The following is a 12,173-nucleotide window of genomic DNA, read 5'->3' as shown; positions in this document are numbered from 1 at the left end:
CCCTTATAATTGTCATTTATTCATTAACCAAATATTAAGCATCTACTGGTGTGTCAGGCATTGGTCTAGACATCATTTTCTCCACAAAACACCAGTGGAGAAAAACAAAACTTCTTGCCCTCCTGGAGTTTAACATTCTACTGGGGAAAAACAGGTAATAAGATAAACACGTAAGATCTGTAGAATGCCTGAAGGATAAAGTGGGAAAGGGGGACAGGGGACTCGCAGTTTCCAGAGCGGCCACGGAGGCCCCGAGATGACATCTGAGCAAAATCCTGAAAGTGAGGGAGCAAGCCCTATGTATACTTGGGAGAACGAGACTGGCACGGCGAATAGCAAGGGCAGAAGTCCTGCTGGCAAGGGGGTCAGAGCAGCCTCTCCCCCACCCCACCGCGCGCGGAATTTAGGCCACGGTCAAGACTGACTTTTCCGCTGAGCTAGATGCAATGCCATTGCGGGGTCTAGAGGAAAGGAGTAACAAGAACTGATTTAGTCTCCCGAGTGATTTTTGAGGCAAATGGAATAACCCAGAGGCAGAATTTCCCTTTAAGCGTATTGGAACATATACAAATACATAAGCAATTCACGTATAATCTAAATTCATTAAAATAGAACACAAATTTCGTCCCGCCTGAGTAAAATTCGCTTACCTACTGCACTTTCTACTTGAACGAAAGCTCCCCCTTAATTTACACAAACGTAACAGAACTGCGGAATGATAAAGTTTGTTACAACAGGGGACCACAAGCATGGCACTGTACACAATCACACTGGGCTCCAGCCTCGTGCAGTACCTGTTTCAAGTGTAAAGAGGAAAACGGCGTTGGAAACTGGCTGGCCCCAGCCCCCCCCGCGCTCGCCCACGACCCGCCGGCAGGCCGAGTCTGGGCTGGCGGCTCTCCTCGCGCGCCCGGCTCCACCCACACCTCGAGGGGGGCGCGGACCCGCGCGCTCCGGGCCCGCGGCCGGCCAGCTCCTCGTTCGCACAGCGTCGCCTACAGGCCTTTCTCCCGACAGTTAGGCAAGAACCAAGACCACCGCCAACAAAAACACCAGAAAAAGACCGCGTATTTCCAGAAACCAAAGCATCACAACACGATTCCAATTCAATCCGGCCGGGAATCTTCTTCACCTCCAAGGGCTGCGTCCTTACTCCGCAGAAATAATGCAGAGACGGGCGTAGAGTCCGGCTCTCCAGAGGAGAGGTGTACGATACATCCATCCACCAGACTGCAGAGACACCATTTAAAAAATGCACCGTCGCCGTCGAAACGCGGGCGTCCTCTACCTGGTCGCCCCGAGCTCGGCTTCCTAAGCTAAAGACCACCAGCTGGGTTAGCGAGCCTGGCCTGCGAGCCGGTCCGGGCCTGAGCGCCCCTCACGCACAAGACCACCACCGAACTCGGGCCCCGCTCCGGTCGGCCTCCAGGAAAATAAAGACCGGGGAAAGCCGGCCCGTCCGTGCCGCAGCGAAAACGCCGCTCCGCAGGATCGACAATTAAAGGCAACATCCGCAGTCGCTCTGAGGAGGAGAAGGGCGCAAAAGACAGCGGCCGCCGCCTGCTGCCGGCCCCGGCCAGCCCGGGCGCGGGGTGGTGCGGCGCGGCGCGGTGCGGCGCGGCCGAGGACGCGAGCCCAAGTGGCGGCGGCAGCGGCGGTGGCGGAAGTGGAGTGGGGAAGAGGGGGTGGTTGTTAGTGTTTGGCGCCGGCGGAGGGAGTCATTCCTGCAGCTGCACTTCCGGTCGGCATTTTGTTCTGAGAGGGAGAGACGGAACGAGAGAGAGACACACACAGGGCTCCTTCCCCCCCCGCCCTCCCCCCCCTCCCTCCGTCGGTACCGACTCACCCGACACCACCAAGCCGCAGGGAGGGACGCCCCCGCCGACAGGAGGATTGGTTCCCGGGCCGGCGGCGATGCCCCCCCGGTAGCTCGGGCCCCTGGTCGGGTGTTTGTGAGTGTTTCTATGTGGGAGAAGGAGGAGGAGGAGGAAGAAGAAGCAGCGATTTGTCTTCTCGGCTGGTCTCCCCCCGGCTCTACATGTTCCCCGCACTGAGGAGACGGAAGAGGAGCCGTAGCCACCCCCCCTCCCGGCCCGGATTATAGTCTCTCGCCACAGCGGCCTCGGCCTCCCCTTGGATTCAGACGCCGATTCGCCCAGGTAAATTCCTGCTCTTTATTTCGGCGGCGGCGGCGGCGGCGGCGCCAGGTCCTCAGCGTCTCTCCTCCTCGCTCCCCTCCCCGCCGTTTCCTTAGCGGCCCCAGGTCTCCTCCACGGGCGAGTCTAGAGTTCGCTCCTCTCCGGTGGCAGCCGCCCTGGGTGGCGGTGGTTTTGTACTCTCTCCCGGCCGGCTCCGGTGGCGGGGACTGGGCTCCTGCCGGGCGGCCGGGGAGGCGTAGGCCCGGCGGAGAGTGCAGGCCGCGGGCCAGCGGAATCTACTTGAGCTCGGGGATTAGGAGAGCTCCGGGCTGAGCGGAGCTACTGCTGGTCGGTGACAGGCCTCGCCAGGGAGAAGAGCCGTAGCTAGTGAGGAGGCGGAAACAATACAACTAACAGCAAATGTGCCCTGTTCGTCCCCATATTTACAACTTTCCTGGTCCCGGAGTGGGGAACGTCCCAGTGAAACAAACAACCCCCCTTCTTCCCCCTGTGACCCCATGAAGGGAGGAAGTAGTTTCAGTTAGTGAGACAAATGTAAATACTCAGACACGGATCCAGTGGCAATTCGTGTCCTGTGTAAAACTTGTTTGGACATTAGAAAGTTAATAAAGACTCATTTTCATTTTTAAAGAATTAAATTGCCCACATGAATATTTAATGTAGAAAACCATAGTGTGGTAGACACTGCATATGCCCCCCCCCCAAGAGTTTTTATGTTGTTGTTTGACAGTGTGTGTTGCACATGGACTTTTTATTCAAAGGCAAGTGTAAAGTACTTGACAGGTTTACCCTGCCACTTTAGATTTGTGTGCGTTATGTAAGGACAATTTTAAACGACTGTATATACAATTCTCAGGTACTTCCTGATCTAAGTGTGTAGAAGCATACAAAGAATATTATCTGTTTTGAGAATTTTACCGAGGTATAGGTAAAAGCAATTTTCTTTAAAAGCATAGAAATTAAGTTATGCTTACAATCCCAGGGAGGTTAAAAAAAAAAATGTAGAAGGTGCCATCCTTTCATGTCAGGGCAGATCTTCTTGAGGTCCCAGGATTGTCATTGGCTGTTTGTGCCCATGATGTTTGACTGTGTAATGAGAGAGGTGTCATTTTAATAGGTCAAATGTATCTGTAAATGCTAGAGAAAAATATCAGTTCTGCCTTAACAAATTCTAGTTCATGAGTAAGTTAAGTGTTCAGAGCTTGTTTATGGAGGCGTTGGTCAGATAGGTTGGCATAAGGGAAGAACAATCCATTTAAAAGTCCTCAGCCATACAAATTGCCTAGAAAACTAAATGTTCCTGGTGTTAGACTATTTTGATACTTTGTCTCATATTCAGGGAAGGAAAACTTTCACTGCTTAGAATGAAGCAACACTGATCAACAAAGTCCCTTGTTTTACTGATGGGGGTTACATTGGTTAGAATTTTTTTGTGTCTTGTTATATTATAGTCATTGTAGAATAAGTAACTTTTCTGAAGGTTATTTTTGAGTTTAGCCCTCTGCTTAAAATAAACTGTTCCACATTTCCCGCAAACGTATGGATAAATGTTAAAAAGAGTGAAGTTAATATAGCTGTCACGTACTAGGCATGTTTTTAATGCTATAAATCCGTGTAGTAGTCAGTAGCGTGTCCGTGATTTGTATTGGTCAGGGAGCAGTTTGAATTTTAAAAAGCCTGAAGCTCCTGCTGAGCCCCAATCCCGGCCTCCCTCCCTCCCACTAATCTCCCATTCCTGTCTTTGTGCTGCCTGCTCCTGTTAGACACTGTTTGCTACAGGGCCTCAGGCCTACACTGGGTGGGGGGGGGCATGCCAATGGGGGCTTGTTGGGGAGAGGGAATACAGAAGGGAGGAACACTTCATATCTTAAACAGAGGGTTTGGGGGCCAGCGGCGGGGGGAGGGGGGGTGTGGATAAGGTTTTCAGTGTAAATGTTTGAAAGGCCCTTATATGAACCTGTGATGCCTTTACAACTTTTATTTAAATAAAATACGGAGACATATGTCAAAGGATGAACATATTTCTACTAAAGGTAATGGAAAAGAGGAGTTCTGCTTGTTTAGTTTTCATCAACAGAAGCAACTTATTTTTAGCGTTTTATAGTTAAGGGGAGCCTTCTTACACAGATGTTTGAATCAGTGTGTTAGATATGTTTATGTGATTGATTTTTTTCCTGTGACTTTGGAATTAAAATGAATTAGTTCTTACCAGATCTTATTTTACCAATTCTACATATTTAGTGTTCTGTAAGTAATATAGGTTGTGTGATATCTTTCATTAAAGTAGTATAAACATTTTAAAGTAAGTTGAAAATATTTGTTGTTTGGTCCAAACCAATTAAATAAGTTATTTTTAAAGGAAAAAACATTGTAAAGCTCGAACAAAACCTAAACTTGAACTTAAAATTTTTTGACAATTTAGTTGGAAGGAATAATAATTTGTATTTCCCTGGAGATTATGAATACTCTGCTCTACCTCCCCTGTATTGGTTGGGATAGTCGCTAGTGGCTATTTCTGTATTTCTGTTATTATCATTATTTTTTAATTTAGTGAAAGAAGACACTATAAGTGTTCCAGTAGGCTTCTAATGTTAGTTATATTATTTGGAGAAGTAATTCCTAGTATTTATTCAACAGTGTGGTTTATTGTTTCTCTCGAGTCTGTTGAGTTACAAATAACTTGTGATAATTACTTGAAAAGAAAGCACTTCTAAAGTGGTGAAAGTCTAGTGAATCAAATTAACATTGAATATTAAATAATTATTTTTAGTGTTTTGAGAAGAGTACATAGGATGCTGCTTCTTGAAAGTCATTCAACAATTTGTTTACTGAAGTTATTGGAAAGCATTTTGAACCTGTGCTAGGGATCTTTATACTGCCCTCTTTAAGAAGTAAAAAGTTACATTTGAAGAAAGAAAGACTGTCTATTTGAGATTATTTTTGAGGATGAAAAGTGAAAGTTTTCACTTAGGATGATAGTAAACCAGGTTTTAGTTTTCTGCAGAGTGATCATTACTAAATTTCAAAAATACTGTGAGCAAAGTTATACCAATTCAGATATGTAATCCTCTTTATTGGGTGCCAGACTACCTAACACAAACATGTGTTTTTTAAGACTTCCTATATTAATTTCATATGTAATTCTTTGGTACCAATCTCTCATCAGACTGCTGTAGAAACATTTGAACCCATCTATTTCATATTTTGACCTGCTCTATATTGATGTAAAAATTAATGATAGAGTAAATAAAAACTAGAGAGTTTGAATTTTATATGATTTTATTTAACTTTCTCCACCCCATTGCTTATTAGGACAAGGATCATTTATGAGTAATTCTGGAATTTTAAAATAAGATTTTAGTGTTATGTGAAGTGATTGGGAAGAATGAGGTAAATAAAAATTCCTTTTTGAGAAATGTAACTTCAGTGTTGTTGATCACATTTATTTGCTATAAAGTGAATAGGAAATTACTGACTAGGAACTTTATGGAAACCTGGTAATGAACTGTTTAGTTGAAGATGTTTACTTTAATATCCTGAACATATTAAATTGACTTTGCTGGTAATTTATGGTATTATATAGCCTTTAAAAATCATTTTAAAATATACTTTTTTAGCAAAGAGCAGTTGTTCTTTATAATTGCTCTTTGAATTTTTGAAATGGTTCTTTTTCAAGGTGACCTGAGTTCATTTTTAAATATTCCCATTTCTCTGTGAGAGAAGTGTTCGGCATCATTTCCATTTTTTGATGAAAATCTTGATACTTAGAGGCCATGTGATTTGTGTAGGTTCATGTAGTGAGTGAGAATAAGGGATTCCCTTACTCTTACAAGTTTGTTTATTAGATTATGTTGTTTTAACAAAAGTGTGCGCTCTGGTCACAAAGCTAGGTATTGCTGTTGCTTAGTGTTGACACTGATACCTTATGTGGCTTTTTCAATTATCTGAGTCCAGGGTGATTTTTCCTCTTCTTTTAGGGGAGCTATGATACCTGTCTCTTGGTTGTATTTTCCAGGTATGAAACTAGTACTTTTAAATTAGAAAGGCTGACCTTGTGGGTATGTTTGGTGTTTGAATGACTGAATTTATTTACATTATGTTTCTCCTAAAGAGTGTAAGTCAATTAACCATAGTTGTAGTAAACAATTCATAATTACTCCTGAAAGTTTTTTTTATAGCGTGGAATTTTAGTGTTTTCTGATTGGTTTAAAAGCAATTTTAAAAAGCAATTATCATTGTAATTTTAAAAAGTATTTTATGTGCTTAGAATTTTTTCCCAGGTAGATAGTAAAAAGTGATTATAGATATTTGTGTTGTACATTGTTTTGTTTGGTGTAAATCTAGAGTCCATTTTAATTGAGTTTTGTCAGATTGCCTTGTTTTAAGGCATATTTCTTTTTATTTCCAAAGTGATATTTTTAGGAGAGATTATTTCTTAATGCAACATTGCCAGCTAGATAAGATTTTGAGGGCTTATAATTTGCCAGAAATTGTGTTAAGTATGACTCTATAATATTACTTCATTTAAAATAATGAGCTCAGGAAATAGAAACTGTTATCCACAATTTATAGATGAAGTAATGGGGCTGGAAAGGTTAGAAAATTGCCCATTGTCTTATAATTAGTAAATGGTCAGTCTGATTTATATTTTTTTCTCAAGAATTTAGGGTTCCACATTTCTAGTTTTAGTAAAATCTTCATATTTTTTGGTTAGTTAATTCACTACTTATAAGTCATATATGCAAGGAACTTGTGTGGTTGGGGCAAAGAACTAAAATATAATGCAGACTGTATATCCTATATAATATTTGAAATTAGATCTTTACCATCTTATATTTGTTAGGCAGTCTGTGTCATTTTTACTTCTTTTAAGTTTTTCATTTTTGAGTTGAAATTGTCATAGCATCTATTTTTAGAAAGGGAAAATTTGGCTTTAGAGAGTGATTTCATTTATAGAAATGCGTGTAATCAATTGTGTAGTAGATGATGTATAAATCAGTATGACTGATAATTTTTAAAAACTCTAGCGTTTTATAGCAAAAGAATGTTAATCCTTTCAAAGTCATCAACTTGGGAAATTGTGTGCTTTTTCTAGAGCTTTTGCTATTACATACAATCTTAAGGGGGTTCCTTTAATGATAACCTTTGGAGCCTTTGCGATAGTCTTTTTTTTAATCCTTAATGGCAAATCTTTATCTTTAGGGGTAAATTTGAGTTTTAGAGACAGTAAAAGTAATTTAGAAGTTAGTTTAGGAGAACTTAGATTTAATAAGATCTTTTTTGTGTTAGGCACTATATTGAGTGGTTTACATTTATAATATGTAATGTTATTAGCGATATCCATGTACCATGAATTTTCTCAATTCTTCAAGGTATATGAATCTAGTTGTGTTTATTATTCTAAGAGAGTTGGGAAAACAGAGGTGTATAGAATGATTAAATGACTAGCCTAGGCTCTCATAGCTAACAAGTGGAAGAAAGCGGAGAAAGGACTCCACAAAGTTGATGCTTTACCTATCACCCTTGACCACTACACTGTGTATCATGATTTGAACCTCCTAGCTGCCCAATGAGGTTAGCGATGTGTTCTTGTTTCACAGACAAGGAAATTTAGGCTCATCATGTTTAAGAACCTCGACCAGGGTGACAAATCTAGCAAGTGTTAGAGGTAGGACTCCAACCCAATGTGTCTAACTCTAAAACGTCTTTTAATTCTACCACCCTGCCTTGTCAAGATTTATAATACATTTCTTTTTTAAAGATTTACTTTTTAAGTAATCTCTATACCCAATGTGGGGCTCTCAGACTCACAGAGTTCAGATCAGGAGTCTCATGCTCTACCCACAGAGCCAGCCAGGTGTCCCTGTAATACATTTTTTTGATAAAAAGGATAGACTTGGTTATAAAGCAGTGACACTTTTTCTGTCACAAAGAGGAATTCTGAACTGTTTTGGTTAGTTATAGATGATTGATTATTTGATTACAGTCTTTTCTGTAAAATACCTTGTTAGTTTACACCTCGTGTAATGTACAAAATGTATATACACAAGTGTGCCTTTAAGAAGGATATTTATTTTTAAATATATGCAAGCTATATTTACAGAAATTGGTAAAATGGGAAAAGCCACTTTATTTTTATATTATTGTGATTAAGTTATTTCTTCTAAAAATGTCAAGCATTAAAAAATATTACCAAGAGGAGCATCTGGGTGGCTCAGTCGGTTAAGCATCTGACTTTTGGTTTCGGCTCAGGTCATGATCTCATGGTTTCCTGAGTTTGAGCCCTGCGTCAGGCTCTGCGCTGAGAGGACAGAGCCTGCTTGGTATTCTCCCTCTCTTTCTGTACCTCCCCTACTCATACTCTGTCTCTCTCAAAATAAATAAATAAACTTAAAAAAAGAATTCCCAAGGATACATCAAACCTCCAACATAGTTTATGTAACTAAATTATTTTGCCATCTTACGTGTGTGTCACATCAGTTCACTTGAACATACCAAACCTTTAAAGTTTTCTTTTGTATAGATTTGTCCATTGGCAGAAGAAGGAAACATTTTCAGTATGTAAAACCATGGAATTAGTATCAGTTAATTTATTAAAAGTTTTTTGTACTTTTACCTCTCCTGAGAAATTCAGAAGCTGTGACACAATTTTGAAATATTCGATTCCTTTTTGTTGGAGTTATTTGAGTCACTTGTACTTCTCAGTCTTTTGGTCCTATGCTGATAATATGTGCACTTGTTTAAAGAGTACTGTTTTTTAACTGGTCACTGATTCTAGATACCTTAAAAACTTACAGTGCTTGAAACACTAATGAATTATTACAATTTAAACTATAGTTGACTCTAAAAATATTAATCTTTATGATTTTATATTTAATTTTTTAATTTGCAAAACAAAAATTGTCCTTGAAATTAATCCTAATAAGTAAAATACATCACTGACTTTTCTCAACACTTCTACTTGGCAACCTTTTCAGGATTTTTAAACCTGCTTTTAGTTGTCTTTATCTGATAGCATTGTGGCTTGCCAGTTTCCACCAAAAGAAATTGATCATCTGAGTTAGGCTGTATGTAGTTTAGTTTTCCCTTGGTGATGACCAAATTGAAATTTTCTATGAGTATAAATTGGGCATAACTTCCCCCCTTTAAAATACTGTTCTTAAAAAACTGATACACATGACAGTTCCCCCCTCCCACCCCCCCACCCCCCCCGCCAAGGTTCTGCCCTATGCTTCAGAAAACTCTAAAGTTGAAAGTTGAAGTGTGATGCCCTAAAAGCTATTATCGTTCTTTCCCCTTTGAGAAAAGAATTAAGAATGCAGTATTTATGCCATAACCCACCTTTGGGTTATCTTGAAAGACACACATGACATACGCTTTTTACTTAACTTTATTAAGCTAGCTTTTTACTTAACTTTATCAATCTTTTTCCTCTTTCCCTTTTCTTATGTGTTTCTTCCTTTCTGTGTCAGTGTCCTAAGCAAAAAATTTTTATAGCACAGTGAGTACAGGTGATGGTGTTGATGTGGCTAGTTCTGTAATATTTTCCTTGATGAAAACTTGAGCAGTTTGAAAGGCCTCAAATTCTGAGATTTTCATAAGTTCATAATGCTAGTGAGAAAGCATTGATATTAACTGTGAAAATGTATATTTGTGCAGCATTCTTGCTTTCTTCTGTAGACTTGTGTTACTTCTCAAAACATCTACTCACAGACCAGAAATTTCTCTTAAGGAGAAAAAGAAAGCATGCCTTTTTCATGGAAGTTTCTCTGGTTATTCCATGTCATAGCATTTGCTAGTTTATTACTTGTATCTCTTGGATAAAATTTGTTCCTGTGTCTGTCAGCCATAGTAAACCACCAGCTATATGAGAGCAAGGAGACTTGTATTATTTTTATCTTTATGTCTGTAGTACCATTACGGTGCTTTTCCTGTTTTGTAGATATTCAACGTTTTTGTTGAACAAATTAGAACGGAGCTATGTGATATTTCCTAAAGATACATTTCTAAATCTAAGATTAGTGAGTGGCAAGTATATGTTTATGCTAATCTTGAAATATAATCTTCTTAGCTATATATGTGTTCTTAAGGCATCTTGCTTTTTGGGTAAGAATATTTTATTTACATACATCCTTAACAGTACACACATAACAAATTGTGTGTAAAAGTAAATCACAGAAAAACTTAAAACAGGGTTCCTTTTTTAATTGTTAGTAAGGATGGTAAAGTTATAGGAAGGGTTTTTTGTTTCAGTCCTTTGGACAATAGAATTGCGAGTAAGATACTGAGGGAAAGTATCCAAATACTTGTTTTAAACCCAAGGTTGATTTATTACAGTTTTAATTTTCTTTGTTAATTCTAATTTATGTATTGTGTATAACAACAATGTAGATAAGTTACCTGTAATGAGAAATACATATCAGTATGTTAAAAATGTTATTCACATAAAATAGTGATATGATGACTGAAATTATTTTTAAATTTAAGTAAAGCTTATTGGAAGTGTGATTTACACAATAAAATTCACTGTTTTAGGTATACAGTTTGATGAATTCTGACAAACATGTAGTCTTGCAATTTCTACCACACTCAAACAATGTTTTCATCACTTCAAAAAGTTGCCTTATGTCCTTTTGTAATCAGTTTCCTACTTCTGTTCCAGCTCCTGGTAACCGCATATAATTTTTGTCCTTATAGTTTTGTCTTTTCTAGAATGTTGTATAAAAGGAATCATACAGTATGTAGTCTTCTGTGGTAGGTTTCTTTCGCTTAGTAAAAGGCTTTTGAAATTCATCCGTGTCGTTGCATGTATTAGTAGTTGTTGGTGACTTCATTTTGAAATTGATTTAGAATACCCTTTACCTTTGGTACTACTGTCAAAAAAGATTAAACAACTTTAGATATTTTTCTCAGATTTTGCAGCTGCTTTATTATTTGATATAATTTTACTTGCCTATTTTTACCCCTTCAAAAAATTTGTAATTGACATTATTATTAAGTGGTATTTGTTTTTATTAGTTAATTCTATCATGTTAGATGTTCCACTAACCAGGTAAAATATGCAGTGCCCTCTGTTTCATCAAAATTAAGATAGGTAGTATCATGTATTTTGAACATATAGTACATAAAAACTAGAATAAGATATGAGGGATGGTACAATAATAACTCACCAAAAACTGAGTTTACATTTTACTGTAAGTTTAATGTTTGTTGTTTATACTAAAAATAGAGCATCGGTTATAGTGAAGAACAGTGGGTGCCTCTCTTTTAATGCTTTAAGTTAGAAGGTGCCTGGGTGGCACAGTTGGTTAAATATCCGTTTCTTGATCTCGGCTCAGGTCATGATCTCACAGTTTGTGAGTTTGAGCCCCACGTTTTGTTCTGCACTGATGGTGCGGAGCTTCCTTGGGATTCTGTCTCTCCTCCTGTCTGCCCCTCCCCTGCTTGTGTGCTCGCTTGCGCGCTCTCTCTCTCTCTCTCTCTCTCTCTCTCTCTCAAAAATAAATAAACCTAAAAAAAAAAAAAGAAGCAGTGTTGTTTACTGAAAGTTGGGGCAGATAATGAGAAAAGGGCCATTTTCTGGTCGTTTTATTTGACCACCTTTTTTGTTTTTCACCACTCCCTTTTTGAAACCTTTCTTTCCTTGGGTTCAGGATATCTGTCTCTTCTTTTTCTTCCCTTGTGTATTTAATATGTCATTTGTTGACTCTTGCTAGTTCTTCCTCCTCTGCCCACCCCTTAAATCTTGGTATTCCTGAGGTGGTTTTTTATATTCTTTACTCTGTTATCCCTTCCTGTTGATCTTATCTATTTATATGACTTTTTATATGCTTGTTACCTGTATGCTGATGACTCAGGAATCTGCCTCCAGAATGATGTATTTTCCTGAGACAGATCCATCTGTCTAGGTACCTCCTAATGTCTTATAAATACTTTAAATTCAAAAGTATATAAATCTGAACTCATCCCTCAATTTTTCCCTACTCTCACCACTCTCCCCGCCCTCCAAAAGAA

At 39.2% G+C, this 12,173-nt stretch overlaps 1 protein-coding gene across 4 annotated transcripts in view; it reads left to right on the top strand.

Annotated features, from left to right (window-relative positions):
- Positions 1-1,718: 1,718 nt before the first annotated feature.
- NIPBL (NIPBL cohesin loading factor) overlaps positions 1,719-12,173 on the top strand; it is a 197,297-nt gene continuing 186,842 nt past the window's right edge. For 2 of the 4 annotated variants that reach the window (XM_027075474.2, XM_053201407.1), the window contains exon 1: positions 1,719-2,159. The gene's annotated coding sequence lies outside the window, so the exon portion shown is untranslated. The remainder of the gene's footprint in view (positions 2,160-12,173) is intronic. The other 2 variants (XM_053201406.1, XM_053201408.1) reach the window with 2 other exon arrangements.

This window comes from Acinonyx jubatus, chromosome A1 (assembly GCF_027475565.1).
Source record: "Acinonyx jubatus isolate Ajub_Pintada_27869175 chromosome A1, VMU_Ajub_asm_v1.0, whole genome shotgun sequence".
NCBI lineage: Eukaryota > Metazoa > Chordata > Mammalia > Carnivora > Felidae > Acinonyx > Acinonyx jubatus.
The sequence above is the reverse complement of the archived record's forward strand: the minus strand, read 5'-3'. Positions and strand labels throughout refer to the sequence as shown.